This window comes from Oncorhynchus keta, chromosome 26 (genome assembly GCF_023373465.1).
Source record: "Oncorhynchus keta strain PuntledgeMale-10-30-2019 chromosome 26, Oket_V2, whole genome shotgun sequence".
NCBI lineage: Eukaryota > Metazoa > Chordata > Actinopteri > Salmoniformes > Salmonidae > Oncorhynchus > Oncorhynchus keta.
The window spans coordinates 26779704-26803498 of record NC_068446.1 but is presented as its reverse complement, the minus strand read 5'-3'; the positions used below and the strand labels follow the sequence as shown (position 1 = coordinate 26803498).

The following is a 23795-nucleotide window of genomic DNA, read 5'->3' as shown; positions in this document are numbered from 1 at the left end:
ATTTCCTGTGAAGATTTGCACTGCTCCACACTCACCTCTCCAGTTCAGTTTACCCTCCAGCCTGGGTCTGACTGGGACACATAGGGACAGGGGGATGACGCCACCATAGTCTAGCCAGCACAGTGGTTCTACAATAGGTGTTCAGCACACAGGCTTCTTATTTCATTTGCTTTTTGTAAACTAAACACAGCTATACAGTATATTGTTATGACACCGACAGAGACTTTTGTTTCTAGAGCAGGGTGCTACCCCCCAACACTTTTTAAAGTGACCACAGGTGATGGTTGAACTTACTCTGAAAGGCATTAATATGCACTCAATACTGACACATTTAAAATATGATCTTGTTGTATTTCAAAACCCTTACTAATGTTTTTGTAGTAATTATTGTGATTATTGTAGGATTGTTACATTTTGGACTCATTATCCTATGTATAAATGCTTACAGTATATCAATGAGGATGAAAAAGACAAAATGTATATAAAAAACGTTTTTTCTGTATTGTATAAGAAAGTACATGTTTATGTTGTGTGTTTAAATTTAGCTGTCTTAAGTTGTGGCCAAGCCACAAAATATAATAATGACTTCTTAAGGATCTGCAATGGTTGGTGTGAGCTCACCACCGATTGCTGCATGCCTTTTTAAAGAAGGTACCTGTAATTTGATTTTATCAATCCTGAAACCTGGATAGTAATTTCAGCATCACTTGTTGTCATTTTAAACAGAGACAAAACCTCCAGTAAGCCTCAAGGGGATATGCAAATTCCATTGCCATTTCTTTTTGCTTTCCCCCCCCCCACACAATTCATCTAACAGTTCTGCATTTCTGTTTTCGAACTGTTGTCGTGCTTCAAAGAACTCACACACTTTCCTTCTATTTGGACGATTGCACTAGATAAACTGGTATTGACTATTTTGTTTAAGGAAACTTTTAAAGATGTACTTCTCTGGAAATCTTTCTGAAGCTCAACCTTTGATGTATAGGAATGCTGATTGTGTGAGAGAGTCAGAGCGAGAAAGTGAGAAAACAGCTGCTTGTAACAAGCTAAGAACATTATTCCCCGGTGTATTGCCCCTTTCGTCGTTTATAGTTTGAGAACTCACTGAGTGCATCACTTCAAAGTCCACCCAGGTGGTACATTTTTGGTTTGTGGGATTCAGCCTTGAAAAGTTATTGGTTCAGTCCTAGACAATCAACGTCAGGGCTGGCAGTCGTAATAGTTTTGCCGTAGTCCATACAAGGTGTGGTCAGTGTGTTTGTGTGTGTTTCTGGTCAGGAACGGTGTGCAGATGAAGCAAAGTCCTCTGGTGGTGCAGGTGTGAGGCCCAACACTGCTCTGAGTGCCTTTCTTCTCGCAGTGAGGCGTTGTTGTGAATGTTACTCTAGTTTTACTCAAGGATGCACTGCTCTGCTCCACCCAGAGACTTGCTATTGATTGATGTGAGGCTGAGGGAGGTGTGTGTGGTAGCTCATGCTGCAGCTGCAACAGGTATGGGTCCAGAATGACAAGAGAAGTCTTTACACATGGTGCACCACAACCTTGAAGATTAGAATATGGAAAAAGTTCATTTACTATATTGGCCTTTGAATTTCCTTCACATTTTTTTAACTGATGTAATTTATCGTTATGCAATTGGTACAGTATATAGATTAGAATGATGTAGTTTATTGTGTTCCGAGCCAGAACACACCATTTCCCCTATGCAATTAAGGGCTGGTATACCCTGTCAGGGTAAACACCTGGGAATCTGATACCTATTAATATGAATTCACAAGTTCGTAGTTACTCTTAGCAACAATCACTATCCAGACAGACTCTTAAGATGATTTATTTACCTAAAATTAGAATTGGCACTGGATTAAAATGGTCCCGTTCGAGTTTCAAGATGATTTCTTCAGAGAGATGAAATACTTAGCAGCACGCCAGTCAAAAGTGTAGAATGACCAGACTTGTATGTTTGTGAGAGTTTTAGGGGATCAGTAGATGGTGAGCCAAACCATGATCAGTTAGATAAAGGTAGTGGTTTTACTTTTATTGTATTTTGTTTTTCCTATTCCCCTCAATGATCAGTTAGTGGTGTTTTTTTATGCAAACTGAGGTAAAATCTCAAACGAGAAGGTGAGCAGGAAACACTCTCCATAATCCTCTTGTTACTGTATGAAGAGACATCAGGCACAGGCCACAACTCTCAGAGAGGTGTCACAATATAGTTTTTTTTTATGGTGAAATGTGCTTCTGTTCACACAGTGTATAAAGCTAACTGTTATGTTTGGTCTCTATATTTTACTTTCAACAAACCAGCAGGTAAAGCAACACTTACATGTGAATACTGAATACCAAAAATGATTTCAACAAGCAGTGCCTGTCATTTTACTGCTAATTATTTTTCATTTATTTTCTGCCATTGCCCTTCTCAAGTTCTGATGTGCATAGTGTTTGTACTCTAAGCTGCTGGAGGTCATTCTGACGTTGTGTGGGACTGTGTTTAGTGCCTGAGCCCCACTCTCACATTGGCTTCTGCTCATAGCTTTCCACACAAACTGTCCCAATGAGGTCCTACTGTACTCTGCTACAAGGTGAAGGGCACCCACTGGCCAATGGCAATGGCCTTTTGCTATGGATGTGAAAAGCCATAAAAACCAAGTGCAGTTATGGAGATCTGTTCATGTTATTGATGATCCATATCACAGACTTACTGACATGTCAAAACAAAGAAGCCCCACCCACAATAGAGGAAAGAACAAGGCGACATTTTAATGAGGGCTCTTTCTACACAAATCAAATATCTCACTTGGTCTTCAACTGCTTAATGCCGCGACCGTGTGCTAGTCAGAACTACAAAAGCTCGGAAATGTCTAAATTGCTAACTTGGTTGAATGCGGCACGTGTATAACTACAACCAGTTAGCAAATCGGATATTTCAGAGCTTCCTAGTTCAGACTAGCACGTGAATGCTGCATAAGTCCACTTGGTGCCCCAACCTTTTCTTGACAATTGGTTTATTTTCATATTTTTCTGGGCCTGTACTGTATGTTGATTCATTCTTTAAGCATGCTGTTTTTCTCAGTGTGATGAAGTTGGTTGGCTGGAGGAGGGAAGAGATCAAGATGTTTCTCAGAGAGCATTGTAATGCAGTGTTAAATTTTGAGATTTTTTTTCCTTCTCATTATTCTTTACAAATATTACCATAGTAGTTATTCATTAATCACTTGCTTGCTGCACAGACATACACACTGCACACCAGGAAAGAGCATGTGGACATTTAGTTCTGACACATCTGGTGGAATAGAGCAGAGAACAGATTCATAGCACACACGGGTCACTTTCAACTGCTTGTGATTTTATTTTCCTTTTTGAAAACTTTAGTACAAAAGGATCAGCAAAGGTCGGTAATAACTTGTCTGTTAATTATTTGAAACGACTCTCATATAGGAAAACTAAATTTGCCATGTGTTTTTGAACTGGTGTGGGGGAAATGTACAGCTTTACCAATATTTCATTATAACATTGTATTCAGCCATCGCTGTTAGCAAATGCTCATAAATACATTACAGGAAGTGAGTGTGTTTCCCTATGCAAAAAAAGTATACAAAATAATAAACAAGCTATGCTACAACTCAGTGATGTGTCCTTGTTATTTTTAGATTTCCATTGTTCATTCAATACATTTACAGTAAGCTATATGCCTTGTAATTCTGTTTTTCTTTGAAAAACTCATTTTGACAATGAGGAATGACTAGTATGTTACTCATTTCAAGCAGCAGTCAGTGTTTTCCTTCTCAACTCAGAGATGTCTGTTGAATGTGAAATCTCATTCATTTAGATTTCTCAATTGAAATCAATATCTATTCTGCTGTAAAACTTGTCCCCGGACCAACAAAAGTATTTGCCTTGGAAGTAATGCACTTTGGGAGCAGTCTTTCCCTGGCTGAAGGTCGAGAGTGGAAGAGGAGCTGTGGGGGGCATCTGGCTGTGTGGAACTGGAAGATACTGTGATTAGAGTTCTAATAGAAGCCAGTGAACTCCAGGGAGTCAGTGATGTGTCTGTGATCTGTGGCCTTGAGGTTTGGAAGCCCAGATAAGGCCAGGACCGGTTGGCTGACAGAGCAGACACAACCAAGACCTAAAGAGGAGCTAATTATAGCACCTCTGGCTCCTCATAACCCTCCACCCCCCTGGTCTGCCTCACCCATGCCTCCTGGAACACCTGAACATGGGACATAGAGAGAAAATATTGCCATTTCTTGGTTGGTAAAAAATGTCAGATTTGAAAATGTAATGATGCATAAAATGGTTACTGTCAAATGCACATATGCGTAAGCATACACCGTCTGTAGACACAACCAGTCCAAGGAACAATATACTTTTGCATTTGACAGAAAAGTTTATTAGCTGACCTTTCAGTGTTTTCCTCAGTCAACCACCTCTGTTAATTTGTCCAAAATACTTCAAATCTAACTTCTACTTATAATCAATTACTTCTATTAGTCAGTTACCTTGATTTACCTTGCAATTCCCCCTGGTTATTATGACCAATTGCATGAGAAATGTGTGACCATTTATCACCACTACTAAATGTTTGATCTATCTCAAAGTTGTGGCTGTTTGGCAGTTTGATGGTATTACCTTGGCCCTAAAATTGTACACTGGCTGCTTTGAAATGTTTCCGTGTAAAGTTGTTAGCAGGCACACAGTTTAGTGAGGGTGGCTAGGTGAAACCCCAGACCATTGCTGTATAATAGACACATTAGCAGTCCTGCAGTCTCGTTGTGTTGTTGTGTTTTATCTACATAAACTGAAGAGGACAAAGCATTGCCCCATCTCTATCCATGCCACCACCCCTGTCCTTAAAAAAAGGTACTAACAATCGCATGTAAATCACTGGCAACTTATAGCACTTACCTCAGGAGTCCAGCAGAGCAAAGTACTTTAATTCCAGGAGAATAAAAAAAGAAAAGCTGAACAGTTGCGGTTAAGGGTATGTCTTCTGTTAGGCTTGGCTGCAGGATTTGACATATCTGACTCTAATCATTCCTCAAGCCATTACCCTCAATATAGGTTTGTTGGAACCGAGCTTGGAAAAATACAATCTCAGCTTTGGAAAGGAAGTGAAGTTTTATTTCATTTTAATGATTCACAATAATAAGAAAAAAGACCAGCAACACTTTTGTCTAAGGGTGAGTGAGTGCAGAAATGCTTTAATTAAAAGGGATCGCCGCATACGTTGCATACACACCACAATCAAATAAACATAAGGGAATGTTTGTACAGCACTAACTCATTTTAACGTACACTGAGTCCGATTACTTGAAAGATACTTTTTGAATGTAGAGTGCAATTTAGGACAGGGCCCTTAAGAAATATACATACAACTTCCCTATGGAGACATAGTGAGTAATGGCTCGAGCAATCCTTCCTCTGCTCTAGCTATCACGAGCTGGAGAACCAGAGGAGAACCAGAGGAGAACAGCTCGCACAGAGACAGAAAAGAAGTGGCGCCAAGTGTGAGTAGTGTTTTGAAACTAAGCCATTGAATGAATGACTAATGGGGCGCCTCCCATAGCGACTGTGCCACGAGCTGTAGCTCTTTCATACTGAAATGGTCCCATCCACAGATCCAAAGAAAACAAATGCCTCAGAGACCAAGTCAGTTGTTTTTTTTTCAAAGGCCCAACTGCATATAGATGAGGAGAGAAATAATTCAAGCCTGATTCATGAAAACTATAAAAGCGTACAAAGGAACGTTTTAATTACACACTGTGCTGCCTGCGTAGGACCTGCTACTAAGACACGTTGCCCCAGCCTGTTCACCAAGTATTTACACATCAGCCTGGTGCTTCACTCCTGCAATTATTCTTGGCCTCTTAACTGTTATGACTTCAATGATCAATGTACTGCAGATTTGTCAGAGAAATCCCTGGGTGAACTCGCTGCTTCTCTGCTGTTGATCAATGATTTCTTGCAATGATACAAATTATTTTTCTTGTTAGGGTGAAATATCATTTCTTGGTGTCTGTTACTGTACTTGGTGTCAATGTGATGGGGGAATTTGCGCTTCAGATCAGAGATACGTACAGAAAGGGTCCAAAATGAAAACCACAGAGGTTTAGATTGGAATACATATAGAGATTTTTCCATTCTACATTTTTCCTTTTGTCAAAGGATTTCCTTCTGCTTTTGTTAAAAAAAAGAGATATCATCGTATAGTCTCTTTCTCGGACTGGATCGATCTAACAGAGATGGCAAAACTGCTCATCTGATTCTGAATGTGAGGGGATGAGTGTGTGGCTCTTCTGGCTCCAGAATAAACAAAGCCAACAAAAGCACCAACTACTGCCAGGAAATATGAAGATGTTGAGTTGAGCGATTTAACTTCAGATGCAGCATAAAATGTGAAATTTACACACGTTGTAAAAACAGCCACGTGGAATTTCAAAAAGGGGTATTTTATGCACTTTAAGGAAAATGTGTACGAGCCAACAACCAAATCAATCAAACATACATCAGAAAAACTAAACTAGCCAAAATTGGCAACATAGAAGTCCCATTTTGATAGTAACTGGTTGGAGTAAGTGGAGGATGGTAGCGTGTAGCCGAGTCACAGTTCTGACTTAAGCTAAATCTGCCTAAAAACAGGCAACAAAATGTGACTCTGCAAAGGGTTGTGGATACTTCCTACATCCAATATACATCATGTACAGAAGGTATAGGAGATGGTCCCGCTTTAAATGAAGCTTATAAAGGCTTCATAAATCCTTCATAAACCCTACATCTGTTACAAATCATCTATAACCGTATGTTTTATTTTTTTATTTTTTTTATTTCACCTTTATTTAACCAGGTAGTCCAGTGGAGAAGTTCTCATTTACAACGGTGACCTGGCCAAGATAAAGCAAGCAGTGCAGCACAAACAACAACACAGAGTTACACATGGAATAAACAAACATACAGTCAATAATACAGTAGAAAAAAAGTCTATATACAGTGTGTGAAAATGAGGTAGGATACCGGAGGTAAGGCAATAAATAGGCCATAGTGGCGAAATAATTACAATATAGCAATTAAACACTGGAGTGATAGATGTGCAGAAGATGAGTGTACAAGTAGAGATACTGGGGTGCAAAGGAGCAAAAATAAATAAAATAGATAACAGTATGGGGATGAGGTAGTTAGATGGGCTATTTACAGATAGGCTATGTACAGGTGCAGTGATCTGTGAGCTGCTCTGGCAGCTGGTGCTTAAAGCTAGTGAGGGAGATATGCTTTATAAAGGGTTCATAAATGTGACATAACAGTGTGACATAACCACCGATGTCAAATGTGACATAACCCACTATGTCAAATATAACATAAACCTGTGCTTTACAATGGGTGGAATAAGCACCGCTTTTACATCATTTTAAATTGGGCTTCAAAAAGCATTTATAACCTTGTCATGTATCTTGATATTTAACTTTTATTTGACTAGGCAAGTCGGTAAAAAACAAATTCTTACTTACAATGACGGCCTATCCCAGACGACACTGGGCCAATTGTGCACCATCCTATGGGACTCCCAATCACGGCCGGTTGTGATACAGCTTGGAATCGAACCAAGGTCTGTAGTGACGCCTCTAGCACTGAGATGCAGTACCTTAGACCGCTGCGCCACTCGGGAGCCCATTGCAACTTCAGGATAGTGGGACCACCCATACGTACATATTTATTCACGCATGACTGTAAGTCACACTGGATAAATGCGTCTTTAAATGTTATGTATTATATTATATTACTCCAAAACATTTCTAGGATGGCCAAACCTCTTTTTCTCTTGGGTGCATAGTCAATATTGGACGTGACAACAACCTTCCCCAAAATGCTGTGCAACAGGATGACACACACTCTAAAGTGCAGTCATACACAATTAAAACAACAATGGTAGGGACTTTTAAAATCCGTTTAAATATTTCTATATCTGTTGTTTTTTCCCACAAATAAAATTTTATTGGTTTAACTTTAGTTTTTGAGTGTAGTTGCCCTTTAATTCAGTGAGAATGCCCTGAACTGTTGTTTGGTTAGCAGGTTTGCAGTAAGGGCACATATGATGATTATGTATTCCATATAAAGTATTATTCAGAGCCCCATGAAATGGCACCATACAGTATATACATTCTACTGACCCTACTCAGTATTCCCTACAATACTTTTACTGAGGCACCCAGAATAGTTATTGCTCTAAGCCAATGGTTCCCAAACTTCAACCTCCAGCTGCGTACCCCCTCTAGCACCAGGATATAGCACACTCTCAAATGTTGCTTTTTACCATCATTGTAAGCCTGCCACACACGCACTATATGATATGTTTAATAAAGGTAAGTACGAGTGTCACGATCGTCGTTGGAAGCATACTCGGACCAACATGCAGAGTGATCTGGGTTCCACTTCTTTACATTTAAAGTAAGTGAACCGCACAACAAAAACAATAAAGAAACAACGAAACGTGACTACGTGGTGCACATGCACAAAACACAAAATAATATCCCACAAACACAAGGTGGGAAAAATGCTACCTAAATATGATCCCCAATTAGAGACAACGATTGCCAGCTGCCTCTAATTGGGAATCATACAAATCACCAACATAGAAAAATAAACTAGAACCCCACATAGAAATATTAAACTAGGCTACCCCCCTGTCACGCCCTGACCTAGTCCATCATAGAGAAACAAGGGCTCTCTATTGTCAGGACGTGACAACGAGTTTGAGTTTTTGTCACAACCCGGCACGTGGGAAGTGACAAAGAGCTATTATAGGACCAGGGCACAAAGAATAATAAACTCAGGAAAAAAAGAAACGTCCCTTTTTCAGGACCCTGTCTTTCAAAGATATTTAGTAAAAATCCAAATAACTTCACAGATCTTCATTGTAAAGGGTTTTAACACTGTTTCCCATGCTTGTTCAATGAACCATAAACAATTAATGAACATGCACCTGTGGAACAGTCGTTAAGACACTAACAGCTTACAGACGGTAGGCAATTAAGGTCACAGTTATGAAAACTTAGGACACTAAAGAGGCCTTTCTACTGACTCTGAAAAACACCAAAATAAAGATGCCCAGAGTCCCTGCTCATCTGCTTGAACATGCCTTAGGCATGCTACAAGGAGAAATGAGGACTGCAGATGTGGCCAGGGCAATAGATTGCAATGTCAGTACTGTGAGTCACCTAAGATAGCGCTACAGGGAGACAGGACGGACAGCTGATTGTCCTCGCAGTGGCAGACCACGTGTAACAACACCTGCAAAGGATCGGTACATCCGAACATCACACCTGCGGGGCAGGTACAGCATGGCAACAACAAATGCCAGAGTTACACCAGGAACGCACAATTCCTCCATCAGTGCTCAGACTGTCCGCAATAGGCTGAGAGAGGCTGGACTGAGGGCTTGTCGGCCTGTTGTAAGGCAGGTCCTCAGCAGACATCACCAGCAGCAACGTCGCCTATGGGCACAAACCCACCGTCGCTGGACCAGACAGGACTGGCAAAAAGTGCTCTTCACTGACAGGTCGCGGTTTTGCCTCACCAAGGGCGATGGTCGGATTCACGTTTATCGTCGAAGGAATGAGCGTTACACCGAGGCCTGTACTCTGGAGCAGGATCGATTTGGAGGTGTAGGGTCCGTCAAGGTCTGGGGCGGTGTGTCACAGCATCATCGGACTAAGCTTGTTGTCGTTGTAGGCAATCTCAACGCTGTGCGTTACAAGGAAGACATCCTCCTCCTTCATGTGGTACCCTTCCTGCATGATCATCCTGACATGACCCTCCAGCATGACAATGCCACCAGCAATACTGCTCGTTCTGTGCGTGATTTCATGCAACACAGGAATGTCAGTGTTCTGCCATGGCCAGCGAAGAGCCCGGATCTCAATCCCATTGAGCACGACTGGGACCTGTTGGATCAGAGGGTGAGGGCTAGGGCCATTCCCCCCAGAAATGTCCGGGAACTTGCAGATGCTTGGTGGAAGAGTGGGGTAACATCTCACAGCAAGAACTGGCAAATCTGATGCAGTCCATGAGGAGGAGATGCACTGCAGTACTTAATGCAGCTGGTGACCACACCAGATACTGACTGTTACTTTTGATTTTGACCCCCCCTTTGTTCAGGTACACATTATTCCATTTCTGTTAGTCACATGTCTGTTTAACATGTTCAGTTTATGTCTCAGTTGTTGAATCTTATGTTCATACAAATATTTACACATGTTAAGTTTGCTGAAAATAAACACAGTTGACTGTGAGAGGATGTTTATTTTTTTGCTGAGTTTATAATAATCAATAATGTTGCTCTTTATTTAACTGTCTTAAATATACAAACTTAGTTGTTTCAAAAATCGTGAATAACTCACCACAGGTTAATGAGAAGGGTGTGCTTGAAAGGATGCACATAACTCTGCAATGTTGGGTTGTATTGGAGAGTCTCAGATCATTTTCCACACACAGTCTGTGCCTGTATGCTAGTGAGGGCTGAGAATCCACCCTCACACAGGTACATGGTTGCAAAGGGCATCAGTGTCTTAACAGCCCAATTTGCCTTGGCGAATACTCTGATATTCCAATTCAGAAATTGGAGGCAAGCCATTAAAGGGATTATTATTTTTTACCTTTATTTAACTAGGCAAGTCAGTTAAGAACAGATTCTTATTTACAATGATGGCCTACCGGGGAACAGTGGGTTAACTGCCTCGTTCAGGGGCAGAATGATAGATTTTTAGCTTGTCAGTATGTGGATTCAATCCAGCAACCTTACGGTTACTAGCACGACGTTCTAACCAATAGACTACCTGCCGCCTGGATAACAAACCTGCGTAATTGTGCACACAACTCACTCAGGTGCTTCGCTATATCACATTTGACATTATCCGTACCTTGAGTTCATTTGCACACACAAAAATCATACAATGATGGAAAGACCTGTGTGTTGTCCTTGTTAATGCAGACAGAGAAGAGCTCCAACTTCTTAATCATAGCCTCAATTTTGTCCCGCACATTGAATATAGTTGCGGAGATTCTCTGTAATCCTAGATTCAGATCATTCAGGCGACGTGTGAGACATTCGTGTGAGAAACTCATCATCTTGCAAGCGGTCAGACAAGTGAATATTATGGTCAGTAAAGAAAACTTTAAGCTCGTCTCTCAATTCAAGAAAACGTGTCAATACTTTGCCCCTTGATAACCAGTGCACTTCAATCTGTATGTGGCAAAAGCGTTACATGGTCGCTGCCCATATCATTGCATAGTGCAGAAAATACACAAGAGTTCAGGGGCCTCGCTATAACAAAGTTAACCATTTTCACTGTAGTGTCCAAAACATATTTCAAGCTGTCAGGCATTCCCTTGGCAGCAAGAGACTCTCGGTGGATGCTGCAGTGTACCCAAGTGGTGTCTGGAGCAACTGCTTGCACGTGACATTACCACTCCACTATGTCTCCCTGTCATGGCTTTTGCACCATCAGCCCAGATACCAACATACCAGCTACGTATTGCTACATACGGACCGTTAGTAGAATTCATGCGTGTAATGAACACAAGGGGAGACAGAGAGCTGGTTTCAAGCGCAGGAGGTGTTTATTGTAATGAACCACAGGATGAGACAGGTAGCTGGGTCCAGGGGCAGGCAGAAGGTCATACACAGGGGGTCCAAAAGGGCAACAGCACAGGCAGGGAAAAGGCTAGCAACATAGTCCGGGAGATCAGGCAATAGGTTGATAACAGGAAATCAGATCGGCTAAAGTACAGGCAGGGAATAAGCATAAACTATCATACAGGGGAGGCGTGATTTACGGAAAACCCAGCGCTCCAAAGACATGTGTCACAAAACAAACAATACCTCACAGTGATAGGGTGCAAAGAACTGAACTAAATAGTGTGTGATAATGACGTACAGGTGTGTGAACAGGTGATTAGAATTCAGGTGATTGGGATCTGGAGTATGAGCTGCGTTCAGGGGATCTATGTGTTTGAGAGTGTGAGCTGGAAAGTGGGCTGGAAAGTGAGCTGCATTCAGGGGATCTACATGTTTGAGGGTGTGAGTTGGAAGCAGACGTTACACCGCGAGTAACGGTTAATGTGATTGGATATTTTTGACTAGGCTACGTGCATTTGACATTGTGTTGTTATTTCGTTGAAGAAATATCTCACCCAAATGTATAGCCCCGTTAGAAAATATAAATGGACCGTTTGAAAATGTCAAGATAATGGCAGTTTGGGAATACCTGCTCTAAGCCAATATGTATTCCATATCCAATGATTTGCATTGGGGCATTTATTTGACCTTGGAATATGTTTTAAACCTCAAATGTAATGCAAATGTCACATAAACATGAACAAATATGAATAATTTAATGTTTAGACAATAACTGTTCATATATCATGAAAAAATATAGGTTATTGACACTTCTCTACTATTACGCGGGGGACTTTTATATAGAACATTTCTGAAATTTCGTGACCTGGAAGTACTTTTTTGGTGTTGCTGACGAGACGCTGATCATGTGATGAGTTCGCAAATCAAATACCTACTTGTGGAGCCACAAGACAGCAAAAAACAAATAAGTTAACCTTTATTTATAATAATTTAAATGAGTTTGTAGCTCCCTCAATCGTTATTTCTAATAATTTTGGTGACTTTACAGCAATTTCTAGCTACCCAAAATGTTGCTTGCTAGCAGGCTCATCTAACAAAAAATCCCACTAGAGAAAGCCATGTCTCATACTCATGTCATGAGATTTGTAAATTAAAGAGGATTATAATGATACGAATCGAATGGTGTTCCTTATCTTCCCATTTAGAGTTTCTGGCACAGGACAGAAATGCCCTTATCCAGATGGTGTGACAAAGGCAATGTTTTTTTGTTGTTACTTTTAAGTTTGTAACCAACATGCAGCAGCTCCAGAGTGGCAAGAACCATTCGTCTGCCAGCTCATGGATAAGCTATACTATTCACAGCCCTGTGCAATGTCAATTGTAGACTGAACAAAAATATATGTCCCATGTTTCATGAGCTGAAATAAAAGATCCCAAAAATTGTTCATACGCACAAAAAGCTTCATTTTCTCAAATGTTGTGCACAAATTTGTTTACATACCTGTAAGTGAGCATTTCTCCTTTGTCAAGAGAATCAATCCACCTGACAGGTGTTGCATATCAAGAAGCTGAATAAACAGCATGACCACTACACAGGTGCACCTTGTGCTGGGGACAATAAAAGGCCAGTCTAAAATGTGTAGTTTTGTCTGACTGCAGGAATGTCTACCAGTGCTGTTGCCAGAGAATTTCATGTTAATTTCTCTACCATCTCTACAATGTAATTTTATAAAATTTGGCAGTACGTCCAACTGACCTCACAAATGCAGACCACTTGTTACCACGCCAGCCCACCTCCACATCTAGCTTCTTCACCTGCGGGATCATCTGAGGCCAGCCACCCAGACAGCTGATGAAACTGTGGGTTTGCACAACCAAAGAATTTCTAAACAAACTGTCAGAAACTGTCTCAGAGTAGCTAATCTGCGTGCTCGTCATCCTCACCAAGGTATTGACCTGACTACAGTTCTGCGTCATAACCGACTTCAGTGGGCAAATGCTCACATTCGATGACCTCTGGCACGCTGGAGGAGTGTGCTCTTCACAGATGAATCCCGGATTCAACTGTACCAGGCAGATGGCAGACAGCATGTATGGAGTCGTGTGGGCGAGCGGTTTGCTGTAGTCAACGTTGTGAATAGAGTGCCCAATGGTGGCGGTGGGGTTATGCTATGGGCAGGCATAAGCTACGGTTAACGAACACAATAGCTTTTTATAGATAGCAATTTGAATGCACAGAGATACCGTGATAAAATCCCGAGGCCGATTGTCGTGCCATTCATCCGCCACCATAACCTAATGTTTCAGTTTGATAATGCACGGCCCCATGTCACAGAGATCTGTACACAATTCCTGGAAGCTGAACATGTCCCAGTTCTTCCATGGCCTACATACTCAACAGACATGTCACCAATCGAGCATGTTTGGGATGCTCTGGATCGACGTGTACGACAGCATGTTCCAGTTTCCGCCAATATCCAGCAACTTCACACAGCCATTGAAGAGGAGTGGGACAACATTCCACAGGCCAAAATCAACAGCCTGATCAAGTCTATGTGAAAGAGATGTCGCGCTGCATGAGGCAAAAGGTGGCCACATCAGATATTGACTGGTTTTCTGATCCCCAACCATACCTTCTTTTTATTTGTGACCAACAGATGCATATCTGTTTTCCCAGTCATGTGAAATCCATAGATTAGGGCCTAATTTATTTATTTCAATTGACTGATTCCTGATTACAAGCAAAAATTTAAGCAGGAAGCACCAGTGACTAGATCAATAAAAAAGTGGTCAGATGAAGCAGATGCAGGACTGTTTTGCTAGAACAGACTGGAACATGTTCTTGGATTCCTCCAATGACATTGAGGAGTACACCACATCTGTCATTGGCTTCATCAATAAATGCATCAATGACGTCGTCCCCACAGTGACCGTACGTACATACCCCAACCAGAAGCCATGGATTACAGGCAGCATCCACACTGAACTAAAAGCTAGAGCTGTCGCTTTCAAAGAGCGGAACCCTAACCTGGAAGCTTATAAGAAATCCCGCTATGCCCTCCGATGAACCTTCAAACAGGCAAAGAGTCAATACAGGACTAAGATCGAGTCATACTACACCGGCTCTGATGCTCATCGGATGTGGCAGGGTCTGCAAAGCCGAGAGCTGCCCAGTGACACAAGTCTACTGGACAAGCGAAACTACTTATATGCTCGCTTCGACGCAAATAACAGTGAAACATGCATGAGAGCACCAGCTGTACCGGAAGACTGTGTGATCACACTCTCCGCAGCCGATGTGAGTAAGACCATTAGACAGGTCAACATTCACAAGGCCGCAGGGCCAGACGGATTACCAGGACGTGTACTGCGAGCATGCGCTGACCAACTAGCAAATGTCTTCACTGACATTTTCAACCTCTCCCTGTCCGAGTCTGTAATACCAACATGTTTTAGCAGACCACCATAGTGTCTGTGCCCAAGAACACTAAGGTAACCTGCCTAAATGACTACCTACCCGAAGCACTCACGTCTGTAGCCATGACGTGCTTTGAAAGCTGGTCATGGCTCACATCAACACCATCATCCCAGAAACACTAGACCCACTCCAATTTGCATACCGCTCCAATAGATCCACAGATGATGCAGTATCTATTGCACTCCACACTGCCCTTTCCCACCTGGACAAATGGAACACCCTTGTGAGAATGCTATTCATTGACTACAGCTCAGCGTTCAACACCATAGTGCCCTCAAAGCTCATCAATAAGCTAAGGATCCTGGGACTAAACACATCCTTCTGCAACTGGATCCTGGACTTCCTGACGGGCCGTCCCAGGTGGTAAGGGTAGGTAACAACACATCCGCCATGCTGATCCTCAACACAGGGGCCCCTCAGGGGTAGTCTGACTCCAGCCACTCTAGTCAGACTGTTCTCTGCTACCACACGGAAAGCAGTACCTGAGCAGCAAGTCTAGGTCCAATAGGCTTCTAAATCACTAGTTAAGACAGTCAAAAAGTCACATTTATGGTTAAACCCTGCCCATTTCCACAACTTATCTTCTTAAAATTGTATTTTAAACCTAACCTTAACCAATGAAGGCCAAGTTGGGCAGAACTGTCTGGGAATGAGATTCGGTGTAATGTGACTAACATGACTTCCCTTTAGAGAGTATGCCGTCCTTCAGCATAACAGTTCACCCTTTATAAAGCACATGTTTATATCATATTCAACATGGTGGGTTATGTCACATTTGACATAGGGGATTATGTCGCACACGTATGCCACATTTATGAACCCTTTATAAAGCATGACATGTGATTATAGATTCTTTGTAACACTTATGTAGTCCTTATGAAAGTATTATGAATGCTTTGTGAAGCCTTTATAAGCTGAACGTCATTTAAAGCGAGACCAAGATATGTGCATATTGTACAGAAAAACACATTTGAGAATGTCTATAGGAGCTGGACCAGGTTATTCAGTGGCTCCTTTAATTACGGTGGTTTGCGTTTTGTGTGGCTGTCAACTACAACGTAAAAGGTTATTTTCTTTTCCCTTGCTCTAATCTGCTTGTCTATGCTTATGTATTTAATAAGTCCTTTTACAGTATGTGATGTGAACGCCTTGTACAAACACTGCACCAACTGCTTCCAGATGTCCAAACAAAGGCCAGTGTCCCTGGGACTCTCCTCTCTGCAATACGATAGCAATTAGACCACTCAATTATATGGAGGCTTCTGGAGGAATAGCATGTTGTTGCATTAAAAAGCGAACCTCGATTGTTAGCAAGACTCTGGTAGAACGTGCAAAAGGGTGGTGGAGACTCCTTTGAGGTTTGTCCCCTTGACCAGAATCCTTTCTGGTGCCTGACAGTATCGTAATGATAGCTATAAAAGTACCAGAGGTTATTAGAAGGTTGATAGTAAGTGTATACAGGGTGGCATGTAGCGTGGCGGTTAAGAGCTTTGGGGCAGTAACCAAAAGGTTGCTGGTTCAATTCCCTGAGCTGACTAGGTGCAAAAACTGTTGATCTGTCCTTGAGCAAGGCACTTAACCCTAATTTCTCCTGTAAATTGCTCTGGATAAGAGTGTCTGCTAAATTACTAAACTGTAAAATATGTATGTCTAGTGGAAAGCAATAGATTGAGCTTTTCAGGACTTTAAAATGCTTCATGATTGTCATTATCTCATTGCTTCAGAGGTCAAAGCAGAGTGTTTACTATGTTGAAATTCACCCATACGTACATTGGCACTGTTGAGCCTGACATACGTACATTGGCACTGTTGAGCCTGACATACGTACATTGGCACTGTTGAGCCTGACATACGTACATTGGCACTGTTGAGCCTGACATACGTACATTGGCACTGTTGAGCCTGACATACGTACATTGGCACTGTTGAGCCTGACATATGTACATTGGCACTGTTGAGCCTGACATACGTACATTGGCACTGTTGAGCCTGACATACGTACATTGGCACTGTTGAGCCTGACATACATACATTGGCACTGTTGAGCCTGACATACGTACATTGGCACTGTTGAGCCTGACATTAGTACATTGGCACTGTTGAGTCTGACATACATACATTGGCACTGTTGAGCCTGACATACGTACATTGGCACTGTTGAGCATGACATACGTACATTGGCACTGTTGAGCCTGACATACATACATTGGCACTGTTGAGTCTGAATAAAAGGGAAACTTTGCCATGGCCAAATGCAGAAACCTGTCATGCAGCCACTGTGTTTAATGTCCCGAGGAGGCCCAGCCAAGATTCACAACTCAAACCAGTCAAGGCTGGAAAACATTTAGCAAGGATTCTGTTAGCCTTGCTTGAGCCATAAAAAGCAGCACTAAAGTCAAAGGCAGAAGAAAAGTTCAACTAAAAGTTGATCCTCTTGGACCATTTTTGTAATCGTTTGATTTAGGGCCTGTTTCTTTCCGTTGGACGTACTGGTCTAAATGAGAGCAGACGAGTAACCCCTCTGCTTCACTGATGTTGATAATGCATCCCATCCCAGCCACAAGTTCTGGATCTCCAGGCCTTCCCTTGCTGTATCCTCATGCTCTGTGGTTGAGGGCTAGCCCAACGCGTGACAAGTCAAAATGTGACATGGACTCCTGGCTCAGATGTTGCTCTAAATGGGTCTGTTCGTGAACACATCTATTTCAAGCTGTCTCCTGTCTTCTCTCTGGCCACTGGAGTGCTGCTAACTGCCTGGAAAAGGAGGAAAATATAGGATTTCTCTTTTTCCTCCTCAGTGGGAACAATTTAATACTGAAGTCAACCAGGAATTAAAAACAAGAATGAAAGAAACTGGAAAATTCCAAGACTAAAATAAGACTAAAATGACTTTTAGTACGAACTTTAAGAGAGTATCAAGTCTTACCGCCAATCACATGCTTAAAAAAAAGTGTGTTCTGAGAAATGTTTTTAATTCTTTACTTTAAATGAGCATCCTATAGCTGTTGTGTCTACTGTAGTGGCCTTGTGAGTGAAGTATGATTTTCTATCTATCGTCTAACTTTTATGTTGATCTTTACAGACTGCTGCCATTACACATGTGGAGGAGCAGTGTGATTGACTCACACCTATGGTGAGAAATTGTAGCCACTATAACGTCGTTATCTCTCCATGCAATCAAGTTTTGCAGTTGCTTTTGGTCAGAAGGTTACATACATACAATTTGCACAAATATACATGAAAAAGTCATTGTGACTCCGCAATCAAGCTATCTGCAATCACCAACAATATACAAGCCATCATGAAATGAGTTTGTGGCGCGGATTTTCACTGTAGGGTGCTGATGGTCTTGTTACGATGATTATCATGCAATTATAAAAATGGATTTAACCCTTAATGTTGCCTAATATTGCTTATATTTGAAGGGAAAGGCATCATCAAACTATACTTATACCATATATCTAAAGGGTTTTCACATGCAGTTAACCCCAGAATGAGTAATCAGAGACTGGGAATTGATTGTGTGCCTCTCTCAAAGTCAACAGGCTCAATTTAAACAGAGAAACAGCCTATGGATTGGTTTCCAGGACAAACATCTACTTTCAAAGGTCTTTTTGATCTTACAAAATGACCAAGTCGCAGATTTATGTCGATATCAAAGGAATCCGTTTTATTGGCCGAAGATCTGTGCATTCCCAGCCTGGTTATTTGGATGGTTGGAAACCTGATAATGAATATAAAATGAGAAAAATCACAAAAAAATAATGTATTACATCACTGTGCTGGAACCATTTAAGCTGTCAGTGCTGTCATTCAAAATGAGTAATCTACCTCTTACTGTAGGGCAGTTTTGCATTTATACATATACATGCAGATTTCAAAGTTGTAATATAATGCAAAGCCCAGTTAATCAATCCATTCTGGCATGGTTCAGACTTGGACGCAAGCCCAGCAAATGTACCAACTAAATTAAACAAGCCATTTCCTACAATACACAGGATCCAGGGGAAAGACTGACCCAATATAAATACCTCTGCACTTTGGAGGTTCTTTGGGACAAAAAGAGACACCCTGAACTCTGGAACAGAAAGCTTAAATATGCTGAATACTATTTAAGCTACCAGGCAAGAAACTCTTTATACCCCATGTTCAGCAATTTGAGGGGATGGCTGAGTTGACCTCATTTAATTTCCTCCAATGATTTGCCTTCATGGACACCAATATTGCCATCCCATACTGGGGTACTGCCTTAGCAGTGAGGGAAAGATGGGTATTCTTTCCCTCGTTGAGTTCAGGGTTATGCGAAGATTAACATTAGGATTATGCCAAATTCGGGGTAGGGTTATGTCAAGATTAGGGTTAAGGTTATGTCAAGATTAGGGTAAATGTTATGCCAAATCAGGGTTAGGGTTAATGTTCTGGTTAGGGTTATGGCTAGCGTGTCTGCTGTAAGTGTAATGTACAACCAATCTAGGGTTAGGGTTAGGGATAGTGGACCGCTCTTCACTACCATTCAAAATCTGACGGTTGAATGTACACTACCTGTTCTTCAAGGCATTTTGAGATGTAATTGTAACAACTGACAGAGAAAGTATACTTGCAAATTACCAATCAATAACGTTAGTTGTAATACATGTATTTATTTTCATCCATTCAGGTGTAGCTCCACGGTTGACACTTTCTGTATTGTCGATTCCAAACACCGTGTTTGTAGTGAGCTCTGAATAGAAAAAGAGAATCCAGATCCATCTAGTGGCAGAGTAAGTAAAGCGCTCGTTTCTTTTACAGTAATACTAAAAACATTGGTTACTAAATGAAACAAAATCACTATTGTTACCATTATCAACATGTAATTCATTACAGTTGGGATGTCAGAGGGATGTCTGAGTGTGTCCCCTCCTCGGATGTTGTCGTTGGTGGTCTCTCTCTATAGGTTGGTCTGTATAAACTCTCCAGCCTGTCCGTCTTCCATTTCTACAGCTTTATTCGCATACCAACCCCCATCTTCCTCTCTGCAAGACAAGAACAGGGGCTGTATAATGAGTGTGTGTAGTTGAATAGCCTACGGTCTAGGACTCGGACTGCAGCAGTTTAGCATTTTAATAGGAGAAAACACTAGTTGGTGATATCCTGGTAAGTCAGTTGAGGACAAGAGGAACTCACAATATTAAAAGTACAGAGTCTTCAGAAAGTATTCACACCCCTTGACTTTTCCGCAACTTTTTTTGTTACAGCCTGAATTTAAAATGGATTACATTAGATCATTTTTTTTGTCAATGGCCTCGACACAATATCTCAATGTCAAAGTAGAATTATGTTTTTGGACATTTTTCATTTTTTTTGTGTTTTTTTGTTGTTTAATTTTGACCCCTTTTTCTCCCCAATTTCGTGGTATCCAATTGTTAGTAGTTACTATCTTGTCTCATCGCTACAACTCCCGTACGGGCTCGGGAGAGACGAAGGTCGAAAGCCATGCGATGTTTTTGGACATTTTGACAAATTAAATAAAAATGAAAAGCTAAAATGTCTTGAGTCAATAAGTATTCAACCACTTTATCATGGCAAGCCTAAATAAGTTCAGGAGTAAAACTGTGCTTAACAAGTCATATAATAAGTTGCATGGACTCACTCTGTGTGCAATAATAATGATGAACATTATTTTTGAATTACTACCTAATCTCTGTACCCCACACATACAATTTATTCCCTCAGACAAACAGTGCATTCAGCCACAAAGATCAGGGAGATTTTTATAATGCCTTGCAAAGAAGGGCACCTATTGGTAAATGGGTAAACCAGACATTGAATATCCCTTTGAGCATGGTGAAGTTATTAATTACACTTTGGATGGTGTATCAATACACCCAGTCACTGCAAGATACAAGATCAAAATCAAATCAAATTTTATTTGTCACATACACATGGTTAGCAGATGTTAATGCAAATGTAGGAAACCAGTCAATTGGGGCGGCAGGGTAGCCTAGTGGTTAGAGCATTGGACTAGTAACCGAAAGGTTGCAAGTTCAAATCCCTGAGCTGACAAGGTACAAAATCTGTCGTTCTGCCCCTGAACAGGCAGTTAACCCACTGTTCCTAGGCTGTCATTGAAAATAAGAATTTGTTCTTAAATGACTTGCCTAGTAAAATAAAGGTTCAATTATTATTATTTTTTTTAAGTGAATAAGCCAGATGTGGAGGTCCTGGCCTGGCGTGGTTACAGGTGGTCTGCAGTTGTGAGGCCGGTTAGAAGTACTGCTAAATTCTCTAAAACAATGTTGGAGGTGACTGATAGTAGCGAAATTAACATTCAATGATCTGGCAACAGCTTATGATGGACATTCCTGCCAATTGCATGTTCCTTCAAAACTTGTGGCATTGTGTTGTATGACAAAACTTATATTTTTGTTCAGTGCAGCATAAGCATGTATCAAAGAGTTTTTAAAATAAGAACAACTTGTGTACCTACCAGTACCAGTGTTTTCTTTCTCCACTTCCTAATTTGGCAGGCTGTGGTCATTACCAACAGTAATCTCCAATCTTGAGGAATTTCTGGAACAACTATGCATCAATCAATTGCGTTAATCAATCTTCTCTCCACCACTGAGAATCTGTTGTTTTAGATGTATTACATGACTGTCACGCCCTGACCGTAGAGAGCTTTTTATGTCTCTATTTTTGGGTTGGTCAGGGTGTGATTTGGGTGGGCATTCTATGTTCTTTTTCTATGTGTTTGTATTTCTTTGTTTTGGCCGGGACAGCTGTCGATCGTTGTCTCTGATTGAGAACCATACTTAGGTAGCTTTTCCCCACAGGGTTTTTGTGGGTAGTTGATTTCTGTTTTGTGTTTTTCACCTTTCAGTACTGTTTCGGTTTTCCCTTTGTTATTTTGTATTTAGTGTTCAGTGTCAATAAACAAACATGAAGACGTATCACGCTGCACTTTGGTCCTCACCTTCTTCCACCAACAGCCGTTACAGAACTACCCACCACCAAAGGACCAAGCAGCGTGGTAGAGAGGACTGGACATGGGAGGACATTCTGGGCGGCAAGGGATCCTACACATGGGAGGAGATCCTGGCTGGAAGGGATCGCCTCCCATGGGAACAGGTGGAGGCAGCCAGGAGAAGGGAACCAGCGGTATGAGGGAACACGGTTGGCAAGAAAGCACGAGAGCCAGCCCCCACATTTTGTGGGGGGAGGCACACGGTGAGTGTGGCAGAGTCAGGTTGGAGACCTGAGCCCACTCCCTGTGCTTACCATGGCGAGCATGGGATTGGTCAGGCCCTGTGCTATGGGGTGATGCGCACTGTGTCTCGGCCGAGTATTCACAGGCCGTTGTGCTCGGTGCCAGCGTCCCGCATTTGCCGGGTAGAAGCTGGCATCCAGCCAGAACGGGTGGGGCCAGCTCTGCGTTCGAGACTGCCAGTGCACCTCCACGGCCCAGTATGTCCGGTGCCTCAGCCAAGGAGGAGGCCGCCTGTATGTGTCCCCAGCCTGGTGAGTCCTGTACCTGTCTCCTGTCCGGAGCTGCCAGAGTCGCCCTCCTGTCCGGAGCTGCCAGAGTCGCCCTCCTGTCCGGAGCGGTCGGCGGTGAGGGTCTCTGCTCTAGAGGCGTTACCTAAATGGGCCGAGCCAGAGGTGGAGCAGGGTCCACGTCCCTCACCAGAGCCGCCACCGTGGAGTAATGCCCACCCAGACCCTCCCCTATAGGTTCAGGTTTTGCGGCCGGAGTCCGCACCTTTGTGGGGGGGGGGGTGTATGTCACGCCCTAACCGTAGAGAGCTTTTTAATGTCTCTGTTTTTGGGTTGGTCAGGGTGTGATTTGGGTGGGCATTCTATGTTCTTTTTCTATGTGTTTGTATTTCTTTGTTTTGGCCGTGTATGGTTCTCAATCAGGGACAGCTGTCGATTGCTGTCTCTGATTGAGAACCATACTTAGGTAGCTTTTCCCCACAGGGTTTTTCTGGGAAGTTGATTTCTGTTTAGTGTTTTTCACCTTTCATGACTGTTTCAGTTATTCCCTTTTGTTATTTTTGTATTTAGTATTCAGTGTCAATAAACAAACATGAACCCGTACCACGCTGTGCTTTGGTCCTCACCTTCTTCCACCAACAGCCGTTACAATGACAAGCCACTGCAGCCCTTGTGCTGTGTCCCACCCCACAGCAGTGTGAGGTTGCCATGGCTGCAGGAGTGCTCTAGTCCTAGATTGCATTGACTGCAAAGAGAAAAAGAGACTCATGCAAGCTAATGTGCTTAGTGTCATAAGGGCCAGGTCAAGATCAGTTCTCTGTGCCTGGATTGGATTTAGGATTGGATTGGAAAACAAAGAGAAGTACATTATGCTTGAATATTTATTTTTTTATCCATATCTCCAAAAGAGAGAGAGGGGTAGCATCTTGCTTTATGGTACCTTTATTTGTTCCATTTGTGTATGTTTTGTCAGTAAATATTCATGTTAAGGGTTAAGCATGTTTGACAATCTCTTTACCAAGTCCCCTCTGTCAACCCACTGTTAAATCTGGGAGCTTTAATCATGTCTTTCATTGGGCAATGGAAGAATTACAATCTTAACTTTCCTAAAGCCAAACCATATTGCTTTGTATCAGATGCCTGTAGAGATTAGAGACCTTCTCGTGAGTGACCTTACCATATGCTCAGGTCTTGTGTGCCCTTGTGTGTCATTGC

General features: G+C 42.0%; 1 protein-coding gene across 7 annotated transcripts in view; it reads left to right on the top strand.

The window, feature by feature from the left end:
- LOC118359172 (nuclear factor 1 C-type-like) overlaps positions 1–3623 on the top strand; it is a 151500-nt gene extending 147877 nt beyond the window's left edge. For all 7 annotated transcript variants that reach the window (XM_052480466.1, XM_052480464.1, XM_052480468.1 and 4 more), the window contains one exon: positions 1–3623. This exon is cut by the window's left edge and continues 6955 nt beyond it. The gene's annotated coding sequence lies outside the window, so the exon portion shown is untranslated.
- Positions 3624–23795: the final 20172 nt, after the last annotated feature.